Raw genomic sequence first — 18,280 nt, 5'->3', positions numbered from 1 at the left:
ATGCGTCAGCACCGTGTCAGTGTGAGGGCAATTTTACTGATGATGATGGTGAAGAGAACTAAACAGTAAATGCCACTGGGGAAAACTGGAAATCTGTGCTCATAATAGGTACAACATAAGGACCAAAATTTATACTAACTAGAGTACTAATTATACCAATTATAGTACTTTTGTGACCTAATTTTAACTTAGGTTTATTTACTGAGCAGTAAAATAATGATTAGATAAAAAGCTAAGTATGCCACATGAATGCTATTCTGTTTTACTGATTCCAATATTCAGACTTACTCACGTACTCATCAGTGTTCATATAATCTAGTCCCGTACCCATGCAATGGGATTATTGTTTCAGATCTTAAAAAAAAATTAGATTGCATCCTGATGAAGGTAATTTTGAGCTTAAAGGATTTGTGTGAATGCTAATGAGTGCCCCCTGAGAACTGTCAGCTATATACAGGCAAATCTTGAGAAGCACGTGGAACAGAGGGCTTTTAATCACATGCTAATTCTTTGAACAAATTTTAAAAAGTAACGTTTCTTGGTTTTTCCTACGTGTTCATTGCAAAAGTAATGGAAATAGAGAAAACTTAATATATGAAATAATTATTTACCCATACTTGCACCCCAGGTAGATAAGCACCAGTGACATTTGGCACGAACTCATAATTCTTTCATAGACACACACACACGATTATTTTAGATGCAAAATTGCAATCAGTCTATTTCTTTTGTATCTACTTTAAAATATTAACTTATCTGGGTTTCAGTAGATTCATCAGAAAATGAGGGTATTGATCTCTGAGCTCTAGCTACCCCCAATTATATGAATCTCTACTAAAGTTTCATTTATTCTTTGGATAAAAACTCTTGCACACCAATATAAAAATTCTTTTAAGTTCACCATTTCCCACCTAACAATGTTTTGTGAACATTTTTATGGCTTTGAATATTATTCAATATTATGATTTTAATGGCTTTATGTTATTCCATTATATGATTATATCATGTTTTTACCAATCTTTTTTTCAACATTAGGGTATTTTTTCTATTTTTCCTGTTATATTTTATGCTCAATTATTGTCTTTGTAAATAAACTCTTATGCAAATATCTGATGATTTATGTATAATAAATTCTTAAGTATATAATTTATGGGTCACAAGATTCCCCAAATTTAGGTGTTTTATAAATACAGTGAAAATTACCGCCAGAAATAATGTGCTAGTTTATATACTCCTGAAGTTTAGCTCAACATATTATTATTTAAAATATTTATTAATCAAGTTTAATACAATAGCACACTGTTTTATGTTCCTTTGATTACTAAATCTTTCCATGGATTTATCACTTGCATTCCTTTGCATATTTTTGTGAGCATTCATCTACTTTATTGATTTCTTCACATATTCACATTTTATCATAAGTTTGCAAATTTATTTTCCTGAGCTTATTCCTTGACACACTAGTTGTGTGATCTTGGGCAAGATGTTTATCTTGCCCATGCCTCAGTTTCTTTAAATTAAAGTGGGACTGATCTAGCCCATCTCTTCAGTTAATGTTTTCTGGATCTGAAAACTGGCGCAGATTTGGGGAGTGAGTAAGCCTGTGACTTTTTATTAGAGAGACCACACTCACCCTCCTGCTCTTCTGTTCTTGTCTTTTTACCTGATTATAGGGGTTAAGTAGCACCATTGTTGGCTGCATGTCTATCTTATTTCTTTCCTTAAAAGTATTATTTTATTGAAGTATAGTTGGTATACAATGTTGTGTTAATTTCTGCTGTACAGCAAAGTGACTCAGTTATACATATATATATAATCTTTTCCACATTCTTTTCCATTATGGTTTGTTATAGGATATTGAATACAGTTAGTTCCCTGTGCCATACAGTAGGACCTTGTTGTTTATCCATTCTCTGTATCATAGTTTGCACCTGCTAATCACAGACTCCCAATTCATCCATCTCCTACCCGCTTCCCCCTTGGCAACACAAGTCTGTTCTCTATGTCTGTGAGTCTCTTTCTGTTTTGTAGATAAGTTCACTTGTGTCATATTTTAGATTCCACATTTGTGATATCATATGGTACTTGTCTTTCTCTGACTTACTTCACTTAGTATGATGATCTCTAGGTCCATCCATGTTGCTGCAAATGGCATTATTTCACTCTTTTTAATGGCTGAGTAATATTCCACATACCACATCTTCTGTATCTATCCACCTGTCGATGGACATTTAGGATGTTTCCATGTCTTGGCTATTGTGAATAGTGCTGCTATGAACACAGGGGTGCATGTATCTTTTTATTTTATTTTTTGGCTGCGTTGGGTGTTTGTTGCTGCACGCAGGCTTTCTCTAGTTGCGGTGAGTAGGGGCTGCTCTTTGTTGCGGTGCATGGGCTTCTCACTGTGGTGCAGAGCATGGGCTCTAGGCATGCAGGCTCAGTAGTTGTGGCACACGGGCCTAGAGCGCAGGCTCAGTAGTTGCGGTGCACAGGCTTAGTTGCTCTGCAGCATGTGGGATCTTCCTGGACCAGGGCTCGAACCCATCTCCCCTGCATTGGCAGACAGATTCTTAACCATTGGGCCACAAGGGCATGTATCTTTTTGAGTTATAATTTTGTCTGGGTATGCCCAGGAGTGGAATTGCTGGATCATATCGATCATTTGTTTTTGACTTTCTTTGTGGTGCTGTTACAATAAAAATAACTAACTTTTTATGTAGTTGGAGTCTTCTACTGCTTCATTTATGGCTCCTGTATTTTCTAAGACAGTCTTCCCTTACCCTGGGATTAAATTGTGTTATCCTTAAAAAAAAAAAAAAAAAAAAGGGTTTCTCTGGAGGAGAAGAAAGGTATTTTATTTAGGAAAAATAACCACTATCTTTTTCCTAAACTTCAGCACACCCAATTTAAACATAATCTGCTGTAATGCTTTACACAATTCCTGTGCACTGAAGCAATAACAAGATTAAAATACAGTTATATACATATTTTTAACATCTTTATTGGAGTATAATTGCTTTACAATGTTGTGTTAGTTTCTGCTGTATAACAAAGTGAATCAGCTATACGTATACATACATCCCCATATCCCCATATCCCCTCCCTCTTGCGTCTCCCTCCCACCCTCCCTATCCCACCCTTCTAGGTGGACACAAAGCACCGAGCTGATCTCCCTGTGCTATGCAGCTGCTTCCCACTAGCTATCGATTTTACATTTGGTAGTGTATGTATGGCAATGCTATTCTCTCACTTTGTCCCAGCTTACCCTTCTCCCTCCTCATGTCCTCAGGTCCATTCTCTATGTCTGCATCTTTATTCCTGTCCTGCCCCTAGGTTCATCAGAACCATTTTTTGGGGGGAGGTTCCATATATATGTGTTAGCATACTGTATTTGTTTTTCTCTTTCTGACTTAACTTTACTCTGTATGACAGACTTTAAGTCCATCTACCTCACTACGAATAACTCAATTTCATTTCTTTTTATGACTAATATTCCACTGTATATACGTGCCACATTTTTATCCATTCATCTGTCGATGAACACTTAGGTTGCTTCCATGTCCTGGCTATTGTAAATAGAGCTGCAATGAACATTGTGGTACATGACTCTTTTTGAATTATGGTTTTCTCAGGGTATATGCCCAGTAGTGGTATTGCTGGGTCGTATGTAGTTCTATTTGTAGTTTTTTAAGGAAACTCCATACTGTTCTCCATAGTGGCTGTATCAATTTACATTCCCACCAACAGTGCAAGAGGGTTCCCTTTTCTCCACACCCTCTCCAGCATTTATTGTTTGTAGATTTTTTGATGATGGGCATTCCAACCGGTGTGAGATGATACCTCATTGTAGTTTTGATTTGCATTTCTCTAATGATTAGTGATGTTGAGCATCCTTTCCTGTGTGTGTTGGCAATCTGTATATCTTCTTTGGAGAAATGTCTATTTAGGTCTTCCGCCCATTTTTGGATTGGATTGTTTGTTTTTTTGATACTGAACTGCATGAGCTATTTCTATCTTACCTCTAGAGGGGTGAAGCTCTATCAGCAACTCCCAGCCAGTCAAACCCCCTGGGTTGCCTCTCTGGCCTTGCCAGCTGTCCAGGTAATTGTGGCCTCCTGGCATCTGCTGCTAAGCCTCACCTCCTGGACTCTCATCCCCACAGATAGTAACAAACCCAGCTCTGTGGCCACCTCTCCCAGTCAGCCCTGCCCTGCAAATAAGTCCACCACAGAACTGCCCAGGGATGCTGGTGCCCAGACCAGTGCATTCCTCATGGCCTTGCTGAATAGTTCTTTACCTGATGTCCCATTCTTCCAGTGGAACATAATCCTCTGATGAGTATCCTAGCCTTACATTTATTCCAGCACACCACTTCTCTCAGCCCCTGTATTCTTTACCATCTGTTAGCGTGGGCCATCACTTTCTCAGACTTCCAGGAGCCATTCTGGTAACAAATGCACCCACTCCCTGAGGTTCCTGCCAGGTTGTTAGATCTCATTCCCTGCGAAAGTGCTCCAAATTAATATATCCTACTTTATCCAGTCTTGTATTCCGGCCCTTTGGTTAAGGGCCCTCTCAATCCAAGGCCAGATGCACTCTCCTGGCTCCCGGTGGCGTTGCTGCTCCTTGGGTGTTTAGTCTCCTTCCTCCTTTGCTGTGCCTGGCTTGTCCCCGTGCAAGTTATGCCTGGATTTAACCCTAGTCGTCAGGCTGGCAACCAGGAGAGGAAGTGCGGGCCGCTTCCGAGAGAGGCACCTGGAAGAGGCCTCTGTTACATCTTCCAGCACAGGGACCTCTGCATCAGGGTCCCCTGGTTTTCCACCACAGACCTTCCTTGACTATTTAATCATCTGTGGAGCTCTGCACCTTTAACTTTCAGAGCTTCAACTTGCTGCTCAGCTGTGTCTCCTTTTCCACTTTGTAAGCTATTACAGAGGCCAATGGATCTCTCACTTAGCCCTTAACTGCTTTTTAGCAACGCTCAGTTTCTTATGATTCCTTTGTAGTAAGCAATACAATTTATCAGTAACCAACCATCTCTGCTGTCTTTGTAGGTATTGTTCCTCTTGATCTTCCAAATGCCTTCCAGGCCATCTGTGGTGACCATTAGCAAATTGGGCTGCTTTGGGCCAGGGACTGTCCATGCCCCATATACCACTCAGTATGGCATCGTCTTAGCCTGCTGGGCAGTGAGTGAACTCGCCCCCCAAACTCACTGCCTCTTTTCTTGGACTACAGTGGTACCATTTGTATTAGTTAGTAGCTCACACCGAGACAGAATTAGACATATGTATGAATTTCCTATGGCTGCTCCAACAAATTACTGTAAATTGAGTAGTTTCAAACAACACACGTCTATTCTTCTGCAGTTCTGGAGGCCAGAAGTTCCAAAATCAGTTTCCCTGGGTTGAAGTCGAGCTGTTGGCAGAACCACACTTCCTCTGGAGGCTCTAGGGGAGAATCTGTCCCCAGCTCCTTCCAGCCGCTGCTGGCTGCTGGCACATCTTCCATTACCAGCAGCTTCAAATCTCTCTCTTGCTGTTGCGTTCCCTCTGCTTGTGTTTATGTCAGATCTTGCTTGGCCTCTCTCTCTTATAAGGACATTTGTGATAGCATTTAGGGCCCACCTGGGTAATCCAGGATACTCTCCTCATCTCAAAATCCTCAACTAACCACAGCTGCAAAGACCCCTTTTTCCAAATAAGGTACATTTACAGATTTCAGGATTATGACCTGATATCTTTGGATATTAAAATACAGCCCCCCACAATATGCAATAGATTTATTGGGGAAATACCTGTGAAGAAAAAAGGGAAGGGAAATGCAAAGGCAGTGGGGAAATGCCAACGATGACATTTCTGAAAGAGAGTAAGAAGGAAAGGGCAATGTGTATAAAGTGTATCAGACTGCAGTGCAATTCCAGAAAAGTTTGCGCAGGCTGATGGGGAGTCCTTGAACCAAAGTACTTCATTGAAAAGGTCCTGTGTCTGCAGGTATGGGTCTGTATCCATAAGCCATTGTGCAAAGTCACTGGCTTAGTGCAGCATTTGGGAAGTGTGGCCTGGACAGGACTGTGGTGGTGAATCCAGAAGGGAAGAGCTCAAGCCATCAGTCAGTTATGCTCTGTGGAGCTGGGGAGCTGAGCAAGGCGTTTTCACGGCCACCACGTCCATCCATGTACCTTTCCTTCAGTTCGTGTTGTCATCAACCTTCACATTTCTCAAGATCCCTCACTAGCTAGGCAACCCAGTAGCCATTAACCAAAGATTAGTTTAGATTTGTACACATCTACCTCTCCTTCTACAAAAAGTGGAGCACAAATTATTGCCTAAAGTTTTGCTCAGCGGGAGAACTTCCCTCCCCTACTGTCATTTAGGGACACCCCTAATGGGACTGTAATAAAGCAGTGATCTCTTCTTGGCTGGGGACATAATACCGTGTAGACTTACCTCTGAAAAAAGCCTGTGCTTTTTCCTCCTCTATGAACCAGTCATAAGGCACTGCTTATGGATTCATAGGTGTTGGTAAGGGGGAGGTGTAAAGGCAGTAATAGAGGCGCCCTGGGGTCTGCTTTACCAGCTCCTGTGATTCACTTGTGCTGTCTGCACCATCTTGAGCCTGGTCTTGAGTGGACCACCTCAGTTTAAGAGTAGAATGCTGCTGCACATGTCCCACTCCATAATCTGACACAACAAATGTCACATTTCATGATGGACAGTCCTGGTCACATAGTCACATAATGTCTGTGTCTCTGCTGGACCCAGTTCAAAGCCGAGACCTGCTTTTCAAATGAAGGATAGTTGTTGGAGAAAGACAGCATGTCCTTACTTCCAAATCCTAAGATCTGTGTTGTGATTCTTCTGTTGAGCCTCTGTCAGCCAGAGGCACTTTAGGTATCATTGAATCTGCTGGGTCATAAAGCCTAAACGGCAGGACCACTTGCATCACAGCTTGTGCCCAACACTGAGGCTTCTCTTACTCTGGAACCCACTTAAAACTGGCAGCTTTATATATTACCTCATAATTGGATTGGGACAGCACATCCAAATATGGTATTCATTCTCTCTAAAATATAAAAAGTTCTACCAAGCACTATGCCTCTTTCTTTGCAGTGGGAGTGCCAAGCACAGCCAACTTTTCTCACTTTAGAGAGGCTATCCTCACCTGCCACAGACTATCGCTCCTCTAAAAACTTATCTATGTGGCCGGTCTCTGAACTTTCATGAGTTTTATGTCACCTCTCTCTGGCAGGCATGTGCTTTTTAAAAGCATCTACTTTTCCTACTTCCTGATCACCAGGTCTAATCAGCATATTGCCATCAATCTAATGAACCAGTGTGATGCTCTGTGGAATATCAAGACAATTAAGGTCCCTCTAGGATATGAGGAGACCGAGAGCCAAGAGCTGACACAGCCCTGAGGTAAAGAGTGAGGGTGAATCACTTCTAATGCTATTACCTGGTATAGAAAATAAATGTTTGCTGAGTCAGTGACTGCCTAAAAGGTGCCAAGGGATGTGATGATGTGCTACAGGGATGATACTACATTGGGAATAGCAGCTGCAGTAGGTGCTACAACCTGATTAATTTTATAATACATAGGTATCCCTGAGCATATATGTGGCTTTTGCACTAGCTAAATAGGGGGGTAAGAAGAGGACATGATAGGAATCATGACCTCTGCATCTTTCATGTCTTTGATGGTGGCACTAATTCCTGTGATACCCAGTGATACAGTATTGCTTTCAACGATGGGGGCAAGGTAAAGGGGCTTCTTACCATAACAGCCTTTACACACTGTGGGTTACAGAACCAGTGTGCAGATGTCCCCAGCCTTGGAGGAAAATAACTACAAAATGGGTCTGCAGTTCCAGTGTATCAACTATGAGATGGATTCAGGCCAAGACTTCATCTATCCCCTATCCACAAGGACCTCTAACTACCTGAGTGGGGTGGCATATCAGGTCTCTGGGGGTGAGCATCAGTTCAGAGTACTATCTGTTAACCTCTGAATGTCTGAGTTCTGTTAACCTCTGAATGTCTGAGTACACAGTGCACAGTCACCCTGGTACATGGCCACATGTCCTTTATTTTGTTTCTGTTTACTTCTCATTCTTTTTATTTCCTTTTTTAAAAAAATTGAAGTGATACCTCTGTTTAACTCATTGGATATTTGTAACATATTTATTTCTTCTTAGGGGAAGGCTTAGAGGAAGAGTTTTAGTCAACATTTATGGCACGGGCAAGGTCTTCCTCTAAAGGGACGCTGGGTCCAAGAACTGGTTTAAGTTTCAGAATGAGACAAGTGGTCTTTTATCCCCAATACAGTGACTCACAAGTCTCTGTCACTAGGCCTAAATTTTTTTTTTCATTTTTACATGTCAAGCAGTATTTTAATGGCTGCCCATCTATTTTATTCCTAGGGATTTTCGTACTCAATTAGCTACCACCAGAGATCATTTTAGGTTAAAAGACTTTGATTACTGCCCCACCCCGTTGGCTTATTATGGTAATTGCACCCAGCAAGTGTCTAATGATTCAACAGTGCCACCTGGTTTCTATCCATCTGGAAGTGAAAGCAGGGAGTCCGATTTTACGATGGCATCTGCCACCATCATCTCTAGCCTATAGAGAACTGCCACCATAAAGCTTTTGAGAATGTTGGTCTTCCCCTCACCAATGCATTTCTTAATACCTTGGTGAAGGAGGTGTCCTTTGGGTTCTACCAAGAGGAATTTCTGGAGGCGGCTAAGCAGAGGCACATGGCAGTTTTATTCCAATATTATCTCTCTAAGTCTCTATATTCCTTCCTCTATTCTAAGCCAGAGTCTGGCATCTTATCCTCATTGTCTGGAGGCCACTAATGAGCTCATATTTTAAATTTTATTCATCATTTCTAGGTGTTTTGTATTTGGAATTTTTTTCTGGTTAGATAGTCTGCCAGATTGCAAGATATGTGTTATTCTTACAGTTTATGATTAATGTTTATATTAGTTAGAATCCCATCTACGTTTATTCATTATTTCAGAACCCCATCTACATTTATTCATTATTTCATATTTCTCTTGACTACAAGGACCTCATTATGCTTTAATTGCACGTTAAATATTCCTTACCGTATATTAATACTGTTTTAGACTTTTGAGTATAACCTTCCATTATAAACTCACAAATAATTTTTAATCTTGGTTTTTTCATGCTTTTATAAATTTCCTAGATTCTGCTCTGCATTCTAGTGAGTTTCTTAATGCTGTCATCCTACCAATTATTTCTCAATTTCTCTACACTATGAAGTTTACCCCCTCTATTGCATTTCCCATTCCAATTGCTATGTTTTATATCTCCAACATGTTAATTTTAAAACTTACTTGTCTTGGGCTTCCCTGGTGGCGCAGTGGTTGAGAGTCCACCTGCCGATGCAGGGGACGCGGGTTCGTGCCCTGATCCGGGAGGATCCCACAGGCCGCGGAGCGGCTGGGCCCGTGAGCCATGGCCGCTGAGCCTGCGCGTCCGGAGCCTGTGCTTCACAACGGGAGAGGCCACAACAGTGAGAGGAGGCCTGCGTACCGCAAAAAAAAAACAAAACAAAACTTACTTGTCTTTATTTTGTTTCTGTTTACTTCTCATTCTTTTTATTTCCTTTTTTAAAAAAATTGAAGTGATGCCTCTGTTTAACTCATTGGATATTTGTAACGTATTTATTTTAAAGTTTTTGTTAGATTTTTTAAAATGAGATGGATTTCATCTGGAGTGAATTCCTATACCAGTTACTGATTTTGTTGGTTGCCTTTTCTGGCATTGGAACTTATATTAGTATTTTATTGCTGTGTAACAAATCACCACAGACTTAGTGGCTTAAAACACCATTTATTTATTGTCACACTTCCCATGTTTCAGAAGTCCAGGCACAAATTAGATGAGTCTTATGATCAGGGTAACAGATGAGGGCTCATCTGAGGCTTCGAGTCTTTTCTCAAGCTCAAGCAATTGTTGGCATAATTTATTTCCTTGCAGCTATAGAACACATGGTGGCTTGCTTCTTCAAGGCCAATAGGAGAAAGCATCTCTGACTTCTTTTAAAGAGCTCACATAATTAGGTCAGGAGCATCTAGGATAATCTTACTTTTGAGTATCTCAAAATCAGCTGATTAAGGACCTTAACCCCAACTACAAAATCCCTTCACCTTTGCCATATAACGTGACCTAATCACTAGAGTGCCATTCATCATATTCTCAAGTTCTTCTGACAATCAAGGGGAGGGAATTACACAGGGTATGTACATCAGGGGATGGGAATCTTTAGGGTGATCTTAGAATTGTGCCCATCACACATATTTTAAAGACTATTTTTTTGGGGGGTAGGGTATACTCATTTTCAGTGGGAGATTTTATCTCTTACTGGCTTTTTTACCCATCTCTGAGGAGTGGTTTTGCTGCTGCCCTCACTCATCCTATTTGTCCCTAATCCAGAACCAGGTCTTATAGTGTTTTTAATGTTGGTTTCCTGTGATGGTGTTGGGAATACTGAATACAGAGTCAGAATGGTAAGGGAGAGGAAGATTGTTGGCCTTAGATGCCTGTCAGGATGCTCTTTTAATTCCTCTGCATCCCTAATTTGGACTATAATTGCAGGCAGCATTCTACAAGAATTTTTGTTTATGTTTTTATTATTTTTAGGCTTTCTTCAGGACTTGGTGCAGCCCAAATCTAGACTCTGGTTTTCAAAAAGTGAGTGTGGCACTGCTTTTATGTGGAACTCTTATAGTTTCCTTTATTCCCACTGTCAACTTCAGGCCCCGAAGCCTAGCCATTCTGTGGATTCAGTTCCCGCTGGCCATTTTTATTACCTGTCCATTTCTAGTCCATCATGATGCTTAACTGTTAAGTGTTTGGTTTTCTCTTTTAATATTAGTCTTCTGTCACTTAAATATCTCTGGAACAAAGGCAGTTTTCAAAGTATGAACTCATAATGCCATTTTCATCTAGAAATCCCTCTGTGTATTTTTTTCTTTATAAAATATATTTAGTTTGTCATTGTTTTTGGTGTCAAATTAAGCATTTTTTTGTGATTGAATGAGGGAATTTAATCCACTTACATTTATAATTTTATAAATAGATTTGGTTTTCTTGTTGTATTGGCCATGACTGAGATTCCTGTTAGTGGAAGTGAAATGTTAAATGACTGTTAGAGATCTCATTCATGAATAGAGGTCTGGTAAATAGGTTCTATCCCTCTGGACTATTGTGTTGATTTTGCTCCTTAAGAATATTTGAACATAAAAAAATTGCCACAGTCTGTATTACTAGAAGAAAGTTAATTTGCTTAAAAACAGAATACCATAAAATGTTGACATAAGATTTAAGTTCAGACTTAGTCTTGATCTTCCTCAGAAGAGGTGCCACTGCTGCTAGCTGCTCTTTTCTGCAGAGACTTTAGGTGTATACAATGCAGGTGTTTATTTTAGCTGTTTTCTCCAATTGCTATCCAGGGCTCCAACTGCCTACTTCTTGGAGGCAATGTTACTCGGTCAGTAAAGAAATTTTTAAAACATAAATTTTTAATTGGGAATCATTTTAGATTTACAGAAGAATGAAATACAAAGATAATGCAGAGAGTTCCTATACACCCTACACCCAGTTTCCCCTAAATCTTATACTTTATATTACCATGGTACATTTGTCAAAACACTGATGGTACTTCACCTTAACTGAATTCTAGCCTTCATTCAGATTTTACCAACTTTTCTATTAAATGTCCTTTTTCTATTTCAAGATCCAAACAAGAATACCAAATATCAAGTCATGATGGATAGATTTTAAAAATTAACATAGATTCACAAAACATGTGGGTCTTTAGTAGAAGATGGTATTTAAGGTGAGAGTTCCAGCCATTTTGACCAGCCAGAAAAACCCAGAAAGGTAGAGGGCAATTTCTTCCTACCCAAAAGCTGGGAAGAGGATATGATGCAACTTTATTGGCTGGACACTACTTGCCCCAAAGCTGTTGCAGTAAGAGATGCTGGGACACCTGACAGAAGACAGCAGAAGGTGAGAATTCCTACCAAATCAGTCAGTATCCTGGATCTGATGGAAACAAGCACGCCATGTGGCTGACAGGATCTCAGTGCTCTGGCGGGGTGTCAGGCCTGAGCCTCTGAGGTGGGAGAGCCGAGTCCAGGACACTGGACCACCAGAGACTTCCTGGTCCCATGTAATATCAATTGGCGAGAGCTCTCCCAGGGATCTCTGTATCAACACTAAAACCCAGCTCCACCCAACGGGCAGCAAGCTCCAGTGCTGGACACCCTATGCCAAACAACTAGCAAGACAGGAACACAACCTCACCCATTAGTAGAGAGGCTGCCTAAAATCATAATAAGGTCACAGACACCCCAAAATGCACCACTGGATGTGGCCTGCCCACAAGAAAGACAAGCTCCAGTCCCACCCACCAGAACACAGGCACCAGTCCCCTCCACCAGGAAGCCTAAACAAGTCACTGAACCAACCACAACCACTGGGGGCAGACACCAAAAACAATGGGAACTACAAACCTGCAGCCTGTGAAAAGCAGACCCCAAACACAGTAAGCTGAACAAAATGAGAAGACAGAGAAAAATGCAGCAGATGAGGAGCAAGGTAAAAACCCACCAGACCAAACAAATGAAGAGGATATACGCAGTCTACCTGAAAAAGGATTCAGAGTAATGATAGTAAAGATGATCTAAAATCTTGCAAGTAGAATGGAGAAAATACAAGAAACGTTTAACAAGGACCTAGAAGAACTAAAGAGCAAACAAACAATGATGAACAACACAGTAATGAAATTAAAAATTCTCTAGAAGGATCAATAGCAGAACAACTGAGGTAGAAGAATGGATAAGTGACCTGGAAGATAAAATAGTGGAAATAATTGCTGCAGAGCAGAATAAAGAAAACGAGTGAAAAGAATTGAGGAGTCTCAGAGACCTTTGGGACAACATTAAAAACACCAACATTCAAATTACAGGGGTCCTAGAAGAAGAAGAGAAAAAGAGAGGGTCTGAGAAAACATTTGAAGAGATTATAGTTGAAAACATCCCTAACATGGGAAAGGAAATAGTTAATCATGTCCAGGAAGTGTAGAAAATCCTATACAGGATGAATCCAAGGAGAAACACACCAAGACATATATTAATCAAACTATCAAAAATTAAATACAAAGAAAAAATATTAAAAGCAGCAAGGGAAAATCAACAAATAACACACAAGGGAATCCCCATAAGGTTAACAGCTGATCTTTCAGCAGAAACTCTGCAAGCCAGAAGGGAGTGGCAGGGCATATTTAAAGTGATGAAAGGGAAAAACCTACAACCAAGATTACTCTACCCAGCAAGGATCTCATTTAGATTCAATGGAGAAATAAAAACCTTTACAGACAAGTAAATTTAAGAGAATTCAGCACCACCAAATCAACTTTACTACAAATGCTAAAGGAACTTCTCCAGGCAGGAAACACAAGAGAAGGAAAAGACCTACAAAAACAAACCCCAAACAATTAAGAAAATGGTAATAGGTATGTATATATGGATAATTACCTAAAATGTAAATGGATTAAATGCTCCAACAAAAAGATATAGACTGATTGAATGGATACAAAAACAACACCCATATATATGCTGTCTACAAGAGAACCACTTCAGACCTAGGGACACATACAGAGTGAAAGTGAGGGGATGGAAAAAGATATTCCATGCAAATGGAAATCAAAAGAAAGCTGGAGTAGCAATTCTCATATCAGACAAAATAGACTTTAAAATAAAGACTATTACAAGGGACAAAGAAGGACACTACATAATGATCAAGGGATCAATCCAAGAAGAACATATAACAATTGTAAATATTTATGCACCGAACATAGGAGCACCTCAATACATAAGGCAAATGCTAACAGCCATAAAAGGGGAAATTGACAGTAACACAATAATAGTAGGGGACTTTAACACCCCACTTTCACCAATGGTCAGATCATCCAAAACGAAAATAAATAAGGAAACACAAACTTTAAATGACACATTAGACCAGATGGACTTAACTGATATTTATAGGACATTCCATCCCAAAACAACAGAATACACTTTCTTCTCAAGTGCACATGGAACATTCTCCAGGATAGATCATATCTTGGGTCACAAATCAAGCCTCAGTAAATTTTAGAAAATTGAAATTGTATCAAATATCTTTTCCAACCAGAACACTATGAGGCTAGATATCAGTTACAGGAAAAAAAACTGTAAAAACTACAAACCCATGGAGGCTAAATAATATGCTACTAAATAACCAAGAGATCACTGAAGAAATCAAAGAGGAAATCAAAAAATACCTACAAACAAATGACAATGAAAACACGATGACCCAAAACCTATGGGATGCAGCAAAAGCAGTTCTGAGAGGGAAGTTTATAGCAATAAAATCCTACCTCAAGAAACAAGAAAAATCTCAAATAAACAACTTAACGTTACACCTAAAGCAATTGGAGAAAGAAGAACGAAAAAACCTCCAGAGTTAGCAGAAGGAAAGAAATCATAAAGATCAGATCAGAAATCAATGAAAAATAAATGAAGGAAATAATAGCAAAGATCAATAAAACTAAAAGCTGGTTCTTTTAGAAGATAAACACAATTGATAAACCATTAGCCAGACTCATCAAGAAAAAAAGGGAGAAGACTCAAATCAACAGAATTAGAAATGAAAAAGGAGAAGTAACTAGTGACACTGCAGAAGTACAAAGGATCATGAGAGAGTACTACAAGTGACTATGTACCAATAAAATGGACAACCTGGAAGAAGTGGACAAATTCTTAGAAAAGCACAACCTTCTGATACTGAACCAGAAAGAAATAGAAAATATAAACAGACCAATCACAAGCACTGAAATTGAAACTGTGATTAAAAATCTTCCAACAAACAAAAGCCCAGGACCAGATGGCTTCCCAGGTGAATTCTATCAAACATTTAGAGAAGAGCTAACACCTATCCTTCTCAAACTCTTCCAAAATACAACAGAGGGAGGAACATTCCCAACCTCATTCTACGAGGCCACCGTCACCCTGATACCAAAACCATACAAAGATGTCACAAAAAAAGAAAACTACAGGCCAATATCACTGATGAACATAGATGAAAAATCCTCAACAAAATACTAGCAAACAGAATCCAGCAGAACATTAAAAGTATCATACACCATGATCAAGTTGCGTTTACCCCAGGAATGCAAGGATTCTTCAATGTATGCAAATCAATCAATGTGATAAACCATATTAACAAACTGAAGGATAAATACCATGTGATAATCTCAGTAGATGCAGAAAAATCTTTTGACAATATTCAACACCCATTTGTGATAAAAACTCTCCAGAAAGTGGGCATAGAGGGAACCTAACTCAACATAATAAAGGCCATATATGACAAACCCACAGCCAACATCATTCTCAGTGGTTAAAAACTGAAACTATTTCATCTAACATCAGGAACAAGACAAGGTTGCCCACTTTCACCACTCTTATTCAATATAGTTTTAGAAGTTTTAGCCATAGCAATCAGAGAAGAAAAAGAAATAAAAGGAATCCAAATCAGAAAAGAAGAAGTAAAACTCTCACTGTTTGCAGATGACATGATACTATACATAGAGAATCCTAAAGATGCTACCAGAAACCTACTAGAGCTAATCAATGAATTTGGTAAAGTTGCAGGGTACAAAATTAATGCACAGAAATCTGTTGCATTCCTATACACTAATGATGAAAAATCTAAAAAAGAAATTAAGGAAACACTTACATTTAACACTCCAACAAAAAGTACAAAATACTTAGGAATAAACCTACCTAAGGAAACAAAAAACCTGCATGCAGAAAACTATAAGACACTGATGAAAGAAATTAAAGATGATACAAACAGATGGAGAGATATATCATGTTCTTGGATTGGAAAAATCAATATTGTGGGAATGACTATACTACCCAAAGCAATCTATTGATTCAGTGTAATCCCTATCAAACTACCAGTGGCATTTTTCATAGAACTAGAACAAAAAATTTTACAACTTGTATGGAAGTACCAAAGACCCCGAATAGCCAAAGAAAACTTGAGAAAGGAAAATGAAGCTGGAGGAATCAGGCTCCCTGACTTCAGACTATACTACAAAGCTACAGTAATCAAGGCAGTATGGTACTGGCACAAAAAGAGAAATATAGATCAATGGAACAGGATAGAAAGCCCAGAGATAAACACACACACACACATGGTCACATATGATAAAGGAGGCAAAAATATACAATGGAGAAAAGACAACCTCTTCAATAAGTGGTGCTGGGAAAACTGGACAGCTACATGTAGAAGAATGAAGTTAGAACACTTCCTAACACCATACACAAAAATGAACTCAAAATGGATTAAAGACCTAAATATAAGGTCGGACACTATAAAACTCTTAGAAGAAAGCATAGGCAAAACATTCTATGACGTAAATCAGAGCAAGATCTTTTTTTGTCCCACCTCCTAGAGAAATGGAAATCAAAACAAAAATAAACAAATGGGACCTAATGAAAGTTAAAAACTTTTGCACAGCAAAGGAAACCACCAAGAAGATGATAAGACAACCCTCAGAATGGGAGAAAATATTTGCAAGTGAAGCAACTGACAAAGGATTAACCTCCAAAATACACAGGCAGCTCATGCAGTTCAATATCAAAAAAACAAACAACCCAATCCAAAAATGGGCAGAAGATCTAAAGAGACATTTCTCCAAAGAAGATATACAGATTGCCAACAAACACATGAAAGGATGCTTAACATCACTAATCATTAGAGAAATGCAAATCAAAACTACAATGAAGTATCACCTCACACCAGTCAGAATGGCCATCACCAAAAAAATCTACAAACAATAAATGCTGGAGAGGGTGTGGAGAAAAGGGAACCTTCTTGCACTGTTGGTGGGAATGTAATTTTATACAGTCACTATGGAGAACAGTATGGAGGTTCCTTAAAAAACTAAAAATAGGACTACCATATGACCCAGCAATCCCACTGATGGGCATATACCCTGAGAAAACCATAATTCAAAAAGAGTCATGGACTACAATGTTCATTGCAGCACTATTTACAATAGCCAGGACATGGAAGCAACCTAAGTGTCCATCGACAGCTGAATGGATAAAAAAGATGTGGCACATATATACAGTGGAATACTACTAAGCCATAAAAAGAAACAAAATTGAGTTATTTGTAGTGAGGTGGATGGACCTAGAGTCTGTCATACAGAGTGAAGTAAGTCAGAAAAAGAAAAACAAATACCATATGCTAACACATATATATGGAATCCAAAAAAAAATGGCTCTGATGAACCTAGAGGCAGGACAGGAATAAAGACGCAGACGTACAGAATGGACTTGAGGACATGGGGAGGGGGTAGAGTAAGCTGGGATGAAGTGAGAGAGTAGTACTGACACATATACACTACCAAATGTAAAATAGATAGCTAGTTGGAAGCAGCTGCATAGCACAGGGAGATCAGCTCAGTGCTTTGTGTCTACCTAGAGGGGTGGGAAAGGGAGGGTGGGAGGAAGATGCAGGAGGGAGGAGATATGGGCATACATGTATACGTATAGCTGATTCACTTTGTTATACAGCAGAAACTAACATAACATTGTAAAGCAATTATAGTCCAATAAAGTTGTTAAAAAAAAACAAAAACATTTGATTTGACAACTCTAGAGCAAGCTGTAGCTGAGTCTAGGACTGAAAGCTGCGATTCATGTTGCTTTCTGTGGAGAGACTTACTATTTGGGTCATAGACAACATCACATACACGAAAGCATTTTCTATTGGTTGCCTTGCCATTGTGACGTGCATTGAAAGTGGAGAAAACTAAGATATCAAGGCATAGGCGTCATGTTTACTTCTGCCTTCTGATGGTTAAGGATTTGCCGCTGACACAGAAAAGAAGTATCAGGAATTTAGTACAGGTCAAGCTGACCCAAAGGAGAGTCTCAAGATGGATAGCAGACCATTTAACACCCCAGACAGCTGGATTCTCTAAGCTCGTTTCCCTGGTAACTGGAAGACTCCTTCCTCAGTGTAGTTGAATAACAAATTGTGCAACATTTGAATAAGTGGTCAGGGAACGTACTATGTGCTAATATTGGGGGTGCATATTTACCAGGAAGGCAAACTCTCTTCAGAGGCCTATAGGTAAGTGAAAGAAGATATTCTTCACAAAGATCCCACCTGATTTATCAGGA

This window comes from Grampus griseus (assembly GCF_964374135.1).
Source record: "Grampus griseus genome assembly, chromosome: 13".
In the NCBI taxonomy this organism is placed as follows: Eukaryota; Metazoa; Chordata; class Mammalia; order Artiodactyla; family Delphinidae; genus Grampus; species Grampus griseus.
The sequence above is the reverse complement of the archived record's forward strand: the minus strand, read 5'-3'. Positions refer to the sequence as shown.